The 13,775-nt window shown below is 46.1% G+C and overlaps 1 protein-coding gene across 5 annotated transcripts in view; it reads left to right on the top strand.

Moving 5' to 3' along the window:
* Positions 1–13,775, top strand: part of PHF21A (PHD finger protein 21A) — a 245,567-nt gene that overhangs the window by 48,910 nt on the left and 182,882 nt on the right. For 4 of the 5 annotated variants that reach the window (XM_077818598.1, XM_077818594.1, XM_077818597.1 and 1 more), the window contains exon 2: positions 74–117. The gene's annotated coding sequence lies outside the window, so the exon portion shown is untranslated. Of the gene's footprint in view, positions 1–73; positions 118–10,014; positions 10,086–13,775 lie in introns of those variants that run through there. The other variant, XM_077818596.1, reaches the window with a different exon arrangement.

Below are 13,775 nucleotides of genomic sequence, written 5' to 3'. Positions count from 1 at the left end.
CCCCCCCCTTCTTTTTGTTCCAAACTCAACTTAAATGTTATCTGATTATTGTCTTGTTTTTGTTTTGTTGTAGGGGGGGCTAGAGAACTGAAGGGGAAAATCTGTTTTCCAGAACTGGTAAGTACCTTTTGCTAGACAAGTAAAGCTTTCTTGATGCTAGATAAGCAATAATCCAGAATGTACACTATACTTTTATTAAGAGCTAGCATCCATAAATGAAGCAAGAAGTGTTGATGTTTCACTGGAGCCAAAATCCTGTCCAGTTTTGCATACAGGAACAATGTTAAAAAACTGACTAAAACTTAAATGTTGCTAACAAAGGTCCCAGTCGTGCCAGTGAAATGCTGGTGCGTGCAAGGATCACTGTGCAGTTTGAAGGATTGGGGCCTAAAATTCCAGTAGTTTTATAGGTCCAGTAGGCATCTGATTTAAATAACTAGTTAAAATGTAAAGACAATAGTGCTTAAAATGATTTTGTAAGGATCCTGGGTGAGGGTAAGTGGGACTGGTGGCAGGAGTTTGGGATCTCAGAACTGAATACAGGGGTCAGAGCCAGTATGAAGGTCAAGAGTCAAACTCAGGGTCAGAACCAGACAGTCAGGAATTGGGCTGAGGCTTAATTCCAGGTATCGGGATCTGTTTTGGGGTTCCAGGGGGTTGATCAGGAGTTGGAATCCAAGTTAGAGCGCCTCAGTGCGCAGTGCCCCGGCGGCAGCTGTAGGAGCGGCACCGCGGTCGGACTCTGACAGAGACCGCGGCACCGGCACTCCCCAGCACCGCAACCTACATCATCGGCCTGGCACTCTCCTGGCCAGAAGCGGCACTGGAAGCTGGAAAAGGCTAGCCCACCTCCGCAGAGACCAGCTTCCCTGGAACCACCTGCGGAGATGCATCCCACAGGGGAGCACCTACAGCTTCGGCACCGTTGACTCCGGCCCTGAGGGCCAAGCTGTTGAGTCCGGTGCCCCTGGACTCCCCGACATGCAGCATGGTTGAGGTCCAGTTGCCGTTCACCCCAGATATCTTTGCAGCTGCAAGGGATCTTATTGCCACGATGGTATCCCCTCAGCCTCAAGCCAAGGCACCAGCGCCTGTCCGTGCAGCACCATCCTGGGGCAAGATGGCACTCATCCACCTGTTGGCACCATCGGTCGAGCCGTGGCACCGATCCCATTCTCGGCACCGTTCCTGCTCCCGTCGCCGCTCGCAGTCCTGACACCTCCTTTGCAGCGCTGGTCGTACTCGCGGCACCTCTCTGACTCCTGGCACCTTTCTGCCCACCGGTCACCGTCGAGGAGCAGATCCCAGACCTGACGCTGCTCTCAACGCTGGTCATCATCTCGGCCCAGGTCCAGGTCCCGGTACCGGTCCAGGTCCCGGCACCGCTCCCCAGTGTTGCGCCACCGCTCCCCATCGCCTCATCGACATGGCTCAGCGCAGGTCCGCTCGGCACCACCATGGCCCTCACGTTCTTCCTCTTGTTCTTCAGGATCAGAGGCAGGGTCACGTTTCTCGGAGTGCCGACGTTTGAACCACAGCCACCTGGAGTCAGGGACTGGACATTGGCAGGCACAGGAGCAAGGTCCCGCTCAAGGGGCTGCTCAGTGGCCGTTCTGGACTCCCTGGGCATACCACCAGGCCCAGGGTGCTCCGTCTGGGGCTTCTCGATCAGCCCTGTCCGAGCCGCGAGTGCCAGAGGCTACTGCCAGTCGGCCTGCCCCGGGAGGCATGGAGACCATGACGGCTTCTCTGCCCGCTTCAGGACCTCCTCCAACACCGATTCCTGGCCTGGGCAATGAGGTCATGGGCACAGGACAGCTGGGCCCACACCACAAGAGGCCCTAGGTGACCCTCTTTTGCCCCATGGCTGCTGCTGCCTCCTCCTCCTTACCCAACGAGGCAGTGGCAGGAACTCCAGACTCGGGTCCCCTTCCGATAGACCTCCGCGCCCACCAGGACCTCCTGCGCAGGGTGGCATGGAATATGAACCCGCAGGCGGAGGAGGTGGTAGAGATGGAGGACCCTATGGTGGATATTCTGACCGCTGAAGCTCCATCGAGGGTGGCCCTACCCTTATTTGGACCATCCAAACCACCGCCAGAACAATCTGGCAAACTCATACATCCATTCCCCCGACTGCTAAGGGAGTGGAGCGGAAATACTTTGTCCCCTCAAAGGGGTATGGCTATCTGTTCACACACCTACAGCCCTGTTCACTTGTGGTGGTGTCAGTGAGCGAAAAAGAATGGCATGGCCAGCAGGCTCCAGCACCTAAATCAAAGGATGCCAAGCGCCTTGATTTATTTGAGTGCAAGGTTTATTCCTTGCGGGGGACTTCAGCTCAGGATCGCTAATCAGCAGGTGCTGATTTTAACAATTTTAACTCCTGGAACTCCATACTGAAATTTAAGGATTTAGTACCTCCTAAGTCCAGAGAGGAGTTTGGGGCTTTGGTGGAAAAGGGCAAAACTGTGGCACGGACCTTGCTGCAGGCCTTGCTGGATGCTGCAGACTCCGCCGCCCGTACTTTGTCCTCAGGGATCGCCATGAGGTGTATCTCCTGGCTGCAAGCCTCTGGCCTACCATCAAACTTCAGCAGACACTGCAGAATCTCCCATTTAATGGAGAGGGCCTGTTTTTGAAAAAGACAGATTCGAGGCTACAAAGCCTTAAAGACTCCAGGGCAATAATGAAGTCCCTGGGCACGCACACACTGGCTACCCAGTGGAACCCCTTAAAGCCTCAGCAGTCACAAGAGTGCCTGTATCCTCCTCGGCCAAGGCAGGATTTCTGTAGGTGGTGGGGACATAATGGGAGGAGGAAGCCCTCCAACCCCCCATCAGGACAAGGCCAGGGCCCGACCAAGCCTTCATCCGGCTCAAATCAGGCCTTTTGAAGGGACACCCGAGGACGATATACCAGACCTTGTTCAGGATCCTACCCCACCTTTCTTGAATCATATATCCCGTTTCCACCATGCTTGGTCTCACGTAACCATGGACCACTGCATCCTCCGCACGGTGGAAGCGGGATACTCTCTCCGGTTTTCTTCCTCCCACGCTCCTTCCCTGTCCCTCTTCAGGGACCCTTCTCACGAGCAACTCCTTATTCAGGAGGTTCAGACGCTCCTCACCATGGGGGCGATCAAGGAGGTTCCGAGGGAGCTAAGGGGTAGGGAGCTCTACACCCGATATTTCCTAATCCCCAAGGCAAAGGTCGGGCTTTAGCCCATTCTGGACCTGCCTGGACTCAACAAGTTCATGGTAAAGTTGAAGTTCCGCATGGTCTCCTTGGGCACCATTATACCTTCCCTGGATCCTGGTACGCTGCCCTTGACATGAAGGACGTGTATTTCCACATAGAGATTCACCCGGCGCACAGACACTTCCTCCACTTCTATGCCCCCCCCCCCCCGAGTGTTCACCAAATGTATGGCAGTCGTGGCGGCCTTCCTTCGTCGACGGCGGTTGCAGGTATACCTTTACCTCAACGACTGGCTTATCTGGGGGCGCACTAGAGAACAGGTACAGTCCCACCTTCGCTTGGTCATGGTCACGTTTCGTCGGTTAGGCTTCCTTCTCAATGTGGCAAAGTTGACACTAGAACCGACCCAGAGAATAGAATTAATCGGGGCAGTTCTGGACTCCGTGCAGGCTTGAGCCCTCCTGCCGGACGCTCGTTTCCAAACTATAGTGGGCCTCATCTGGAGCTTTCAGAACTTTCCGACCTCGTCAGCAAGGAAAGGAAAGGAAAGGAAACTGTTAGTTCTTCTTCAAGAGCTATCCCTGTGGGCGTTCACTGTGGGTGTGCACATGCTCTGTATGCTCAGGACCAGAAATTTTTCAATAGCTATACCAGCTCATCTGAAGCTGTGCTTCCTAGTGCTTCCCTCTGAGGGCATAAATGCTGGTATGGACCGCCTGATCCCCATTTCTTTTTCTGTCACCCATGGTTGGGGATGGAACCTCCTGTGTCAGTTTCTTTTCTTTGGTGTTCATTTTAGTTGAGTCTGTGTAAATACTATAAAAAGTATTCCTAGTTAGTTAGCAAAGTTTAGTGCTTGTTAGTTGGGGATGGGGTGGGGGTCTTCTCTTTCTAGTTCTCCCTTTTTCTTCAGTGCATCAATTATGCCCAAGTGCCAAAGCTTGCCTGGCATGCCCCTGGATTTTCCTAGTGATCATCTTCATGAAATTTGTGCTGCTTCAGGGAATCGCATGTCTCCCTCAAAGTGCAGTATCTGCCATGCCTTTCCTCCATGTATCAGACAAGCTTGTGATTTCAGGCTCCACAAGCACATTGTGGAGCTTTACACAAGGCCCTGTTAGGATCTGGGACCCCTCCCATTCTGCTTCCTCTCATCCGGAACCACCAGGCAGCACGTTGCTGGTTTTTGGTACTGGTGGTTTTCAGTTCTCCCCCAAACACAAGAACTCCATGAAACAGAAACACGATACGGACCATGGCAAACTTTCCCACAAGAAGAGGAACAAATTCCTGCATAAATCCTCCAAAAATATGCCTGCTTTGTCCCTTTCCCTGGCACTGCCAGAGATCTGTATCCCGGGATGAAAGCACTTGAAGCTTGTACAGCAAAGAAGACATTGATGGTACCAGGAGCTCACTGTGCCCAAATCTCCACATGGAAAGACCATCAACAACTCCTGTGCCTCATATAGATAGGAGGGACTGTTCTCCCCTTCTCCAACACTACTGACCATGCACAGACTTCAGTCTCTAAGACAGAATTGATGGCCCTGACAAAGCCCTGGACAGTTCACCTCAGGCAGGTCCTTGATATGTTTTCCTGGAGGATTTGGCTATCTATGCAAACCTGGAGTTCCTGATTTTCACAGAGCTGAAACTGTTGCAGGAGGTCCCTGCTCCATCAGTCTACCCAACATTTGCTGGTACCAAGGCTTAGCCAGGACCTGGAGGCTCAGGCTCGGTTTCTCTCCCACCTACTGCTCCTGCTTCTGATCAGATGGAACCAAATTCCATGATACCCCAACGATGAAACATGAGGAGGCCTCTTCATTGGACGAATATGATCCGGTACCAACCGGCTCTCCAGTTAGCTGATGGAGGATTAGCAGTCCAGGCAGGGCTTTCAGATCAACTCTACCTCCCTGCCCTTGTTAACAGAAATTCTGGCCCAGGGACCAGTGATGCCCACCATGGGAGCCACCTCTGTTCCACTATATCCATTGCATCAACCTTATTGGACCCCCTGGAATATACTTCTGGGCATCTGAATGTTAGGATCCTGAGTTCTGCACCCAGGAATGGTCACCACCAAGCAAAAGAAGCACAGTCTTCATGGCAGCAGTTGATGGAGTACCAACAGTACCAGTAGTATTCTTTGTCCTTTTCAGATGAAGCAGTATCATCAGCCTCTCCCTCTTCTCCAGACAATTTTAATCCATACTAGGACCTTCTCTGAAGGATTGCAAACACTTTCTCCAAAGTTCTCTGGAGGAGGTCCAGGATTTAACTCTCAAGATCCTAGACATACTTCAGCCTATGGATCCATCTAAAGTAAAATTCTCCCAATTAATGAGGCTATCACGGAACCTGCCAGAGTAGTCTGGCGTACGCCTGTGCCCTGCCCCAAGAGTGGACTGAGAAACCTTGATTAAACTAGCTAGAGACATAAAGGGTAACAAGAAAACATTCTACAAATACATTTAGAAGCAAGAGGAAGACCAAGGACAGGGTAAGCCCATTACTCATTTGGGTGCGGGGAGGAGAAACACAATAATGGAAAATGTGGAAACAGCAGAAGTTGCTAAATGCCTTTTTTTGTTTAATTTTACACCAGAAAGGATAGTAGCAATTGGACATCTAACATAGTGAATGCCCGTGGAAAATGAGGTAGGATCTGAGGCTAAAAATAGGGAAAGAACAAGTTAAAAATTACTTAGACAAGTTAGATGTCTTAAAGATGTTTTTCATCAAGCCCTGACAACCTAGAATACTCAAGGAGCTGACTGATGAGATATCGAGCCATTAGCAATTATCTTTGAAAAGTCCTGGATGACGGGAGAGATTCCAGAGGACTAGAAGAGGGGAAATATGGTGCCAATCTATAAAAAGGAGAACAAGGACAACCCAGGGAATTACAGACCAGTCAGCTTAACTTCAGTACCTGGAAAGATAATAGAGCAAATAATAAAACAATCAATTTGCAAACACCTTGAAGATAGTAAGGTGACAAGTAACAGTCAGCATGGATTTGTCAAGATTAAATTGTGTCAAATCCTGTCAATGAAAGCTCACAAGCCTGGTGGATAGGAGAGAAGCGGTAGACCTGGTATATCTTGACTTTAGTAAGGCTTTTGATTCTGTCTCGCATGACCTTCTCATAAACAAACTAGCAAAGTACAGCCTAGCTGGAGCTACTGTAAGGTGGGTGCATAACTGGTTGGCAAATTGTTCCCAGAGAGTAGCTATCAGTGGTTCACAGTCAAGCTGGAAGGGTGTATCCAGTGGGGTCCTGCAGGGATTGGTCCTGGATTCTGTTCTGTTCAATATCTTCATAAATGATTTAGATAATGGCATAGAGAGTACACTTATAAATTTTGCAGATGATGCCAACCTGGGAGGGGTTGCAAGTGATTTTTGGAGGATAGGATTAAAATTCAGAATGATGTGGACAAACTGGACAAATGGTCTGAAGTAAATAGGATGAAATTCAATAAGGACAAATGCAAAGTACTCGACTTAGGAGGGAACAATCAGTTGCACACAAACAAAAAGGGAAATGACTGCCTAGGAGGGAGTACTGTGGAAAGGGATCTGGGGATTATAGTGGATCATAAGCTAAATATGAGTCAGTGTAACGCTGTTCCACAAAAAGTGAATATCATTCTGGGATGTATCAGCAGGAGTGTTGTAAGCAGTTCTTTCACTCTTTTCCATGCTGATAAGGTCTCAACTGGAGTACTGTGTCCATTTCTGGGCACCACATTTTAGGAAAGATTGGAGAAAGTCCAGAGGAGAGCAACAAAAATGATTAAAGGTCTGGAAAACATGACCTATGAGGAAAGATGGAAAAAATTGGGTTTGTTTAGTCTGGAGAAGAAAAGACTGATAGGGGATATAACTTATCAAGTAAGTTCATAAAAGATTGTTACAAAGCGGAGAGTGAAAAATTGTTCTCCTTAATATCTGAGGCTGGGACAAGAAGCAATGGGCTTAAATTGCAGTAGGGGCAGTTTAGGTTGGACATTAAGAAAAACTCTCTGTCACGGTGATTAAGCACTGAAACAAATTGCCTTGGGAGGTTGTGGAATCTCTGTCACTGGAGGTTTTAAAGAACAGGTTAGACAAATGTCAGAAATAGTCTAGTTATTACATAGCCCTGCCTTGAGTGCAGGGGGCTGGACTAGATGACCTACTGAAGTCCCTTCTAGTCCTACACTTCTGATTCTGTGATGACATGTGATGTCCAGTTTGAGCAATGTACATGGCAGAGGGGCATTGCTGTCACATGATGGCATATATCACATTGGTAGATGTGCAGGTGAACGAGCCTCTGATAGTGTGGCTGATGTGATTTAGGCCCTATGATGATGTCCCCTGAATAGATATGTGGACACAGTTGGCAACGGGCTTTGTTGCAAGGATAGGTTCCTGGGTTAGTGGTTCTGTTGTGTGATGTGTGGTTGCTGGTGAGTATTTGCTTCAGGTTGGGGGGCTGTCTCCCAAGATCTGTGAGAGTGATGGGTCGTCCTTCAGGATAGGTTGTAGATCCTTGATGATGTGTTGGAGAGGTTTTAGTTGGGGGCTGAAGGTGATGGCTTGCGGCTTTCTGTTTTTTTCTTTGTTGGGCCTGTCCTGTAGTAGGTGACTTCTGGGCACTCTACTGGCTCTGTCAGTCTGTTTCTTCACTTCAGCAGGTAGGTATTGTAGTTGTAAGAATGCTTGATAGAGATCTTGTAGGTGTTTGTCTCTGTGTGAGGGGTTGGAGCAAATGCGGTTGTATCGTAGAGCTTGGCTGTAGACGATGGATCATGTGGTGTGGTCTGGATGAAAGCTGGAGGCATGTGGGAAGGAATAGTGATCAGTAGGTTTCCGGTGTAGGGTGGTGTTTATGTGACCATCGCTTATTAGCACCGTAGTGTCCAGGAAGTGGATCCCTTGTGTGGACTGGTCCAGGTTGAGGTTGATGGTGGGATGGAAATTGTTGAAATCATGGTGGAATTCCTCAAGGGCTTCTTTTCCATGGGTCCAGATGATGAAGATGTCCTCAGTGTAGCGCAAGTAGAGTAGGGGCATTAGGGGACGAGAGCTGAGGAAGCATTGTTCTAAGTCAGCCATAAAAATGTTGGCATACTGTGGGGCCATGCGGGTACCCATAGCAGTGCCGCTGATTTGAAGGTATACATTGTCCCCAAGTAAGTCACAAAGTTCAGCCACCAGGTTTGCTGTGATATTATTGGGGATACTGTTCCTGATGGCTTGTAGTCCATCTTTGTGTGGAATGCTGGTGTAAAAGGCTTCTACATCCATAGTGGCCAGGATGGTGTTTTCAGGAAGATCACGGATGGATTGTAGTTTCCTCAGGAAATCAGTGGTGTCTCGAAGATAGCTGGGAGTGCTGGTAGCGTAGGGCCTGAGGAGGGAGTCTACATAGCCAGACAATCCTGCTGTCAGGGTGCCAATGCCTGAGATGATGGGGCGTCCAGGATTTCCAGGTTTATGGATCTTGGTAGATAGAATACCCCAGGTCGGAGTTCCAGGGGTGTGTCTGTGCAGATTTGTTCTTGTGCTTTTTCAGGGAGTTTCTTGAGCAAATGGTGTAGTTTCTTTTGGCAACCCTCAGTGGGATCAGAGGGTAATGGCTTGTAGAAAGTGATTTTGGATCTTGTTCATATTCCGACCTATTTATGATGATGACAGCACCTCCTTTGTCAGCCTTTTTGATTATGATGTCAGAGTTGTTTCTGAGGCTGTGGATGGCATTGTGTTCTGCACGGCTGAGGTTATGGGGCAAGTGATGCTGCTTTTCCACAATTTCAGCCCGGGCATGTTGGCGGAAGCACTCTGTGTAGAAGTCCAGTCTGTTGTTTCGACCTTCAGGAGGAGTCCACCCAGAATCCTTCTTTTTGTAGTCTTGGTAGGAAGGTCTCTGTGGATTAGTATGTTGTTCAGAGGTGTGCTGGAAATATTCCTTGAGTCGGAGACGTCGAAAATAGGATTCTAGGTCACCACAGAACTGTATCATGTTCGTGGGGGTGGAGGGACAGAAGGAGAGGCCCCGAGATAGGACAGATTCTTCTGCTGGGCTAGGAGTATAGTTGGATAGATTAACAATATTGCTGGGTGGGTTAAGGGAACCACTGTTGTGGCCTCTTGTGGCATATAGTAGTTTAGAGAGTTTAGTGTCCTTTTTCTTTTGTGGAGAAGCAAAGTGTGTGTTGTAAATGGCTTGTCTAGTTTTTGTAAAGTCCAGCCACGAGGAAGTTTGTGCTATACTCTTAGCTCTCTTTTTCAGACTTTCTAAGTGGATAACCTCTTGCATCTCCCTCTATGACATTATTAAAATCCCTCCTCCTCAAACTGTCAGGATCTGCAAGATCTAAAGTAATATCAGTAGCTTCCTCACAGGGAATTGCCCCTCTTGGAGATTTGCGAAGGCACCACCTGGGGCTCTGTGCACATTTTCACCAGAGATTATGCACTGATCCAAACTTCAGCACAGATGCCTCCTTTTGGCTCAGTGATTCCCCACTCGGGTTCGGGTACAGCATACTTTCTCTCACCCTTGGGAGTCCCCCACAGTGAATACCCACAAGGGACAACCATTTGAAAAGAAAGAAAAGGCTACTTATCTTATAGTAACGGGAGTTCTTCAAGATGTATGGTCCTTGTGAGTATTCACAACCTGCCCTCCTCCCCTGTAATCAGGTTATCCTGATTCGTGGTAGAGTCAACCTGGGGGGCAGTTGGTCTGTGCCACCGTTTATGCCCTTGGATGGAAGCATGAGGAGATGCATGGTGCAGGTGCAGACCAACGGACACTGCTATTGAAAGCACACAGTGCGGGCGCACCACACATCTTGAAGAACACCAGTTATTGTAAGGTAAATCTTCCTTTGGGGTTCCTTTTCACTACTTCTGTCAAAAGTCTATACTGCATCCCCTGTGAAAGTAATAGGAGATTTGGGAGCCTCAAATCCTTGTAAATCTTGGAGATGGATAGTTCAAAAACATACTGGGTATTCAGTGGGAGGCCCTGTATCTGTTCACTGTGGCCCAATGACAGCATGGCTCCTGCTTTAGTCCTGTTGCGAGAAAATCCTTTGCTGTTGGTTCCTGTGGATCCCTTTCTGGAACATGGTCAATGTTAGTTTATGAGGTGAATAGTATTGTAGAAAAAGCTGCATCTCTCGTTCAACCTTCTTTCACACTGTGGAGCTTGGATTCCTGCAGAGCCAGTGTAGGTAGGAGTAATTGCCATTAGCTCTCTCTTTTGTGGCTTCACCCCACTGCTTAGACCTACCTGCTTTTTGTCCTCTGCTCAGAAACAGATGGGAAGATATGATCCCCACCAGTACCCCACTGGTTCTGAAGTGTGGCGGAGTGCAACAGCGCGAGAAGAGAAAATACGAAATTTTGTTTGAAGTACAACTGTTTGATAAATGTTGTTGGCTGAACTTAAACAAAACTCTTGTGTTCCTTTCAGACTGTTTGGGTGCTTACAAGCATTTCAGAACTGGCTAGACTATTAGGCAAATTGAGTCAACTCTGTATCAGATTCCCTATCTGTAAAATGGGGATAATGATACTTAGGTTCTTTGTAAAGCACTTACGAGATCCACAGATTAAATGCTATAAAAGGGCTGTCAAGTGATTAAAAAAATTAATTGCACTGTTAAACAATAGTAGAATATCATTTATTTAAATATTTTTGGATGTTTTCTACATTTTCAAATATATCTATTTCAATTACAAAACAGAATACAAAATGTACAGTGCTTACGTTATATTTTTATTACAAATATTTGCACTGTAAACAAACCAAAAGAAATAGTATATTTCAGTTCACTTAATACAAGTACTGAAAGTTGAACTTACAAATGTAGAATTATGTACAAAAAATTACTTTGTTCAAAAGTAAAACTTTAGAGCCTACAAGTCCACTCAGTCCTATTTCAGCCAATTGCTCAGACAAACAAGTTTGGTTACAATTTGCAGGAGATAATGCTGCCTCCTTCTTGTTTACAACATCACCTGAAAGTGAGAACAGAGGTTCGCATGGCAGTTTTGTAGCTGGCGTTGCAAGATATTTACGTGCCGGATGTGCTAAAGATTCATATATCCCTTTATGCTTAAACCACCATTCCAGAGGACACGCGTACATGCTGATAACAGAAAATGTGGCAATGGCAGAGTTGCTTAATGACTTCTTTGTTTCGGTTTTCGCCAAGAAGGTTAGTGGCAATTGGACGTCTAAAATAGTGAATGCCAGTGAAAATGAGGTAGGATCAGAGTCTAAAATAGGGAAAGAACAAGTCAAAAATTACTTAGACAAGTTAGATGTCTTCAGATCAGTACGGCCTGATGAAATGCATCCTAGAATACTCAAGGAGCTGACTGAGGAGATATCTGAGCCATTAGCAATTATCTTTGAAAAGTCATGGAAGATGGGAGACATTCAAGAAGACTGGAGAAGGCCAATCTATAAAAAGGGAAATAAGGACAACGTGGGGACCCAACAAGGGGGTCCCACAGGGATCGGTTCTGGGTCCAGTTCTATTCAAGATCTTCAGTGATTTAGATAATGGAATCGAGAGTACACTTATAAAGTTTGCAGTACTAACCTGGGAGGGGTTGTAAGTGCTTTGTAGGATAGGATTAAAATTCAAAATGATGTGGACAAACTGGAGAAATGGTCTGAAATAAATAGGGTAAAATTTAATAAGGACAAATGCAAAGTACTCCACTTAGGAAGGAACAATCAGTTGCAAACATCCAAATGGGAAATGACTGCCTAGGAAGGATTACTGTGGAAAGGGATCTGGGGGTCATAGTGGATCACAAGCTAAATATGAGTCAACAGTGTAACGCTGTTTCAAAAAAAGTAAACATCATTCTGGGATGTATTAGCAGGAGTATTGTAAGCAAGACACAAGAAGTAATTCTTCTGCTCTACTCCGCACTGATTAGGCCTCAACTGGAGTATTGTGTCTGTTTCTGGGCGCCACGTTTCAGTAAAGATGTGGACAAATTGGGGAAAGTCCAAAGAAAAGCAACAAAAATGATTAAAGGTCTAGGAAACGACCTATGAGGAAAGATTGAAAAAATTGGGTTTGTTTAGTCTGGAAAAGAGAAGACTGAGAGGGGACATAACCATTTTCAAGTACAGAAAAGGTTGTTACAAGGAGGATGTATCTGAGGATAGGACAAGAAGCAACGGGCTTAAAGTGCAACAAGGGCGGTTTAGGTTGGACATTAGGAAAAACTTCCTAACTGTCAGAGTGGTTAAGCACTGGCATAAGTTGCCTAAGGAGGTTGTGGAATCTCCATCATTGGAGATTTTTAAGAGCATGTTGGACAAACACCTGTGAGGGATTGTCTAGATAATACTTAGTCCTGCCTTGAGTGCAGAGGACTAGACTAGATGACCTCTTGAGGTCCCTTCCAGTTCTGTGATTCTATGATGACTGGTTCTGCTTGATACCGATCCAAAGCAGAGCGGACCAACGCATGTTTATTTTCATCATCTGAGTCAGATGCCACCAGCAGAAGGTTGATTTTCTTTTTTGGTGGTTCGGGTTCTGTAATTTCTGCATCTGAATGTTGCTCTTTTAAGACTTCTGAAAGCATTCTCCACACTTCATCCCTTCCAGATTTTGGAAGGCACTTCAGATTCTTAAACCTTGGGTCTAGTGCCCGTATCTGTCCTTAGAAATCTCACATTGGTACATTCTTTGCATTTTGTCAAATCTGCTGTTTAAAGTGTTATTAAAACGAACATGTGCTGGTCATCATCCAATACCGTTATAATATGAAATATATGGCAGAATGTGGGTAAAATAGAACAGGAGACATACAATACTGCTCCAAGCAGTTCAGTCACAAATTTAATTAACGCATTTATTTTTTTACCGAGCATTATCAGCATGGAAAAATGTCCTTGGAATGGTGGCCGAAGCATGAAGGGGCATATAAGTCCTTAGCAGATCTGGCATGTAAATACCTTGCAACAGAGGCTACAAAAGTGCCATGTGAACACCTGTTCTCACTTTCTGGTGACATTGTAAATAAGAAGTGGGCAGCATTATCTCCTGTAAATGTAAACAAACTTGTTTGTCTTAGCAGTTGGCTGCACAAGAAGTAGGACTGAGTGGACCTGTACGCGCCAAAGTTTTACATAACTCCCGTCAAAAACAAAACAATGCAACAAAAAATCTACATTTGTAAATTTCTCTTCCATGATGAAGAGATTGCACTATAGTACGTGTATGAGGTGAACTGAAAAATACTATTTCTTTTATCATTTTGACAGTGCCAAATATTTGTAAAGTGAGCACTGTACACTTCGTATTCTGTGTTATAATAGAAATCAATATATTTGAAAATGTAGAAAAAAATCCAAAAATATTTAATAAATTTAAATTAGCATTCTATTGTTTAACAATGAGATTAATCACGATTAATTTTTTTAATCACAGTTAATTTTTTTGAGTTAATTGCATGAGTTTACTGCGGTTAATTGGGAGCCCTATATATAAGTATTATTTTCATTACTAGTAATGCAAAGCATTTAT

This window comes from Eretmochelys imbricata, chromosome 6 (genome assembly GCF_965152235.1).
Source record: "Eretmochelys imbricata isolate rEreImb1 chromosome 6, rEreImb1.hap1, whole genome shotgun sequence".
NCBI classification, from domain to species: domain Eukaryota; kingdom Metazoa; phylum Chordata; order Testudines; family Cheloniidae; genus Eretmochelys; species Eretmochelys imbricata.
The sequence above is the reverse complement of the archived record's forward strand: the minus strand, read 5'-3'. Positions and strand labels throughout refer to the sequence as shown.